The sequence below is a fragment of the Nannospalax galili genome, unplaced genomic scaffold (assembly GCF_000622305.1).
Source record: "Nannospalax galili isolate Female #2095 unplaced genomic scaffold, S.galili_v1.0 scaffold243, whole genome shotgun sequence".
In the NCBI taxonomy this organism is placed as follows: domain Eukaryota; kingdom Metazoa; phylum Chordata; class Mammalia; order Rodentia; family Spalacidae; genus Nannospalax; species Nannospalax galili.
The window spans coordinates 9917690-9921993 of NW_008353490.1; the positions used below are offsets into that span (position 1 = coordinate 9917690).

Genomic DNA, 4304 nt, shown 5'->3' on the forward strand with positions numbered 1-4304 from the left:
GCCAGTCTGGTCTACAAAGTGAGTTCCAGGCCAGCTGGGGCTACAGGGAGACCCTGTCTCAAAAAGACAAAATAAATAAATAATAAATAAATAAATAAATAAATAGGCTTATGAAGACTTCCTTTTGTGTCTTCTTTGAGAACTTTAAAGGGTTATCGCTTACATTTAGACTTATGTATTCATTTTGCATAGTGTTATGTTAACTGGTTTTGATTGCATTTGTCTCAATATCACTCATTGGTAAGAAAGGAAAGAAAAAGAAAGAAGGGAAGGAAGGAAGGGAGGGAGGGAGGGAGAGCTGGAGAGAGGGAAGGAGGGAGACTTTCTCACATTGAACTCTCTTGGTTATAGGCCAGCCAGGGTTACATAGTGAGATCTTTTCATAAAATAAAGATAGAAATATATCTAACGTATGATCCAGCTGTACTACTCTTGGGCATATACCTAAAGAACGCTATATCCTACTACAGAGATACCTGACTATTCATAGTCATTTCTACACTATTCATAACAGCTGGGAAATGTAAACAACTCAGGTGACCATTAACTGGGTGAGAATGTGATACATATACATAACAGGATATTATTCAGGTAAGAAAAATGAAATTATAAAATTCACAGTCAAAAGGGTTGTCCTAGTTTGTTTCTTCATTGCTGTGACAAAACACTCTGACCAAAGCCAACTTGGGGAGGAAAGGGTTTATTTAGCTTACATATCCTGAGTCACAGTTCATCCAGGAACCCAAGGTAGGAACTCAGGGCAGGAACCTGGAGGCAGGAGCTGGAGCACAGGCTATGGAGGAATGCTGCTTACTGGCTTGCTCCCCTGGTCTCTGCTCAGCCTGCTTTCTTATACAACACAGGCCCACCTGCCCAGGGGTGGCACCACCCACAGTGGGCTGGACCCTCCCACATCAGTCAACAATCAAGAAGATGCCCCATGGACATGGCCACAGGCCAGTCCAATGAAGACAATTCCCCAATTGAGGCTCCCTCCACCCAGGTGTGTCTCGTTGACAATAAAGCTATCCAGTGCAAGGGTGGAGCTAGAAACAATCATTCTGAGAGTGGTAACAACAGACCCAGAAAGGCAAACATTACATCACGTTTTCTCTCATTTGTTTATGTTAGCTTTGACTCTTTAGATATGTGTGTTTCATTTACCCATAGAGGTCAGGAAATTAATAAGGGGCCATGGGGGTGGGGCTTTCAAGGAAGGAACAACAGGACACCATGGTATAAAGGGAGAAAGGGGAATAACAGAAAAGTAAGGTTTAAATGGGGTGGGATGGAAGGGCAGGTCAGAGATGAGGACGGGGAGAGATAACACTGAAGGCCTTTTGAAAAGTCACATGGAAGTCTACTATTGTAGAAGCTTCTTGAATATATACATAAACATATACAAAACATGTTTAAGTGGAGTCGCCCTCTAATGGGATAACAGTGCCCCTATTTGACACTATAGGCTAACAAAAAGTCTAGTTTCAGGAATGGATTACCTCTTTTGGCATTGTTATTGTCCTCTTGATTACCCTCCAGAATTTGATGGTTGGTAAGACCGTATTGCTGAGGACACCATACACTTGAGTCATAGAACACAGAGAAATCAAGCTGGTCCTGAACTGGAAGTTTCATTCCCTACTGGTTAGCTTTCATAGTGCTACAAGGTGCTATGCACATTACTAGAGGAGAAAAACAATCATTGGTTTTATCCAACTGTGAACTCTGAAAGCTACAATAATAACTGGCCTGGCAATATATGCCCACTGGTGCAATAGTGGCACAAAAGTTATTGGAGTAACCAACCACTTTTCTGATTAGATTTAAGCCCTGCTCAAAATGATGGAACCCCTACCTGGTATTGTTATTTAATTCAAGAACATATGGCCAGGTGAGAAACTACTACTATTTTTCTGCTAAATGAACACAGTTTAAGCCAACTCCTAATGGCTTATGGTTATGCCTGTAGACAGTGTATCTCTCAACCCTCATCAGAGAAGATTCTTTTTACAGTTTATGACACCTAACACAAAGATCCACAACTAACCAATGTGTAGAGAGTAAGAGACTGCAGAATTCTCAGTCCTAAATGGGACATCTGTATCATACCACCTAATCCCAAGGCTCAGGGATCACAGAGGAAGAAGGGGTGGAAAGACTGTAAGAGCCAGAGGTGGTATATGAGTACAAGGAAACATTTTCCAGACAGAACAGAGCGCTGCACATATGTCCTCACAGCAGTTGTGTCAGCTTGTGTAAGACCCATGCAAGCTCAAGTTAGACAAATCCTAGCATGAGGGGGAAAGTGGACACAAAGTTCTACCCCTAGCTAGGGAACTATTGGCAACTGGTAGCTTCTGAAAGAGGAAGAATTGGTTTTCTTTGAGGGGCTGGAGAGCTGGCTCAGCAGTTGAAAGCACTTGCTGCTCTTGCAGAGGATTAGTAGCCTTCAGGAGCATTGCACACACAAGCAAGCAAACACTCATACACATAAAAATAAATTAATCTTTAAAGAAGAAGTTCATGTTAAAGAAAAACTGAAAGTTGCCTGGGTAGGGAAGAGGGGTGGATTTAGGAGAAGTTGGGGAAGGGATAGCTGATCAAAATACATTGCATGAAATTCTCAAAGAATTTTTTTAAAAGGATCTAAGACCTGGTCTTTGGTGCCCCCTCGTGGCCTAACTCTCTGGTCTGCTTTCTCCTTGCAAGTTTTTTTCTTTCTTACAAGGTGCCTCACCAGACCATCCTTTCCCCCAGAAGGGACTGTGCCTGCCCCAAGAGCTGTGTATCTGAGGGACACCTACCATGAGTCATGGGAATATGGGCCAGGATTGGTCCTGACTCAAAGTAGGTGGACGCCAGGCAAAGGGTGGAAAGCAACTTCAGGAAAACCTCTAGAAGTGGAGCTGGGGTGCTGGGGGCCTCTGTTGTGTAGAGTAGAAGTCTCTTCATATCTGGATAGCTCACGAGCTTGGAACCATGTGCTGGGACTCCTTTCATAGCAGGGTGCCTTCCTGGCATTTTTCCTGACTCTCCTTTTGAAGTGCCCGTCACAAATGCCCTAACATAAACATGGCCTCTGGCTCTAGGAATACCATGCTTTCCTGTGTGATTTTTCAGGCAGTCAGTGGTCTGGCAGCATGGCAGAAACCCACTTCCATATGCAAATAGAATGTCTCACAAAGTATCTATCAGCCAAAGCTTTTACCACTACCCCCATGGTATAAATATCCCAGTCTTCTCTCAATAATTTGGAGCTAGAAGTGGAGCTGGAGCTAGAGCAGGAACTGGGTCACTGAGACTTGGAATAAAGAGCTGTAGCACTGAATCTGACTGGACTGAGTCTGTGTCTCCTGCCTGCAATCTAGTCTCCCCGGGAGGCAGAATCCTTCCATCACTGAACAACGGACACCCTAGCTTTCGCCGTTCTCATACTCTTCCCATGTGGTTCAGTGGCCAGTGGACCTCGCATCCAGAGGAAAGTACATGGGTGAAAATAGGAAGGGACTCGCTGAGCAGAGGCACCTTCAGCACCAAAAGCGGCGGACAGCGACCCACCCGCCGCCGCTTCCAGGAGACGTGGAGCCAGGGCATGGCGGGAAAGCCCACGCGACCAGAGAAGCAGACGCCTGTGGCCAGGACCACCGCGACTCTCCAGGTGTGCCTGTGCACACCACACCGGGGCGCCCAGCACGCACCATACTGGGGGAGGAAGGTGGGCACCTCAGAAGATTGCTATGGGGAAAGTCTTACTCCTCTCAAACACTTGAGCAGCTGCAGTGAGAGAGTTCCCTATAGTAACATAATGTTTGGAAAATAAACAGGAGCCTCTGACCTCTGCTGCTAGAATTCATAGCTCAGACGGTTTTTGTTGTTTTCTTTATTTTTGTTTTGTTTTGTTTTTTGTTTCTCATTGGAGGAATAAAGTAAGCAGGCATGGGGATTCCCTGCTCTGGGTGGTCCTGCATGCCATGTGATAGTGTTCTAGGTCAGAGTTCACAAAAAAATCACCAGCACCATTTTAAGAAAAGTATTAAGGTAAATTTTAATTTTTGACCGGCCAGGCTGTCTATCTTGGGAGTAGAAGCAGCCCTGATGACTGTTGGGTCAGAGTTTTTATAGGATTACAGAAATATTATTCAAACAGGACATTTGTGAACCAATCAGGTTTGTACAACATAGCAGAACTTTGACTCTATTAATCAACAACCAATCATTACACAGATAAGTGATACAGTCATATAACTTGGCAATCAACTTTGTAATTTTAAAATTAGTCAACTTCCTAGCTATGACAAGTATAG

At 44.3% G+C, this 4304-nt stretch overlaps 1 pseudogene; it reads left to right on the forward strand.

The window, feature by feature from the left end:
* Positions 1–3486: 3486 nt before the first annotated feature.
* The window catches only part of LOC103748151, a 9092-nt pseudogene continuing 8274 nt past the window's right edge, over positions 3487–4304 (forward strand).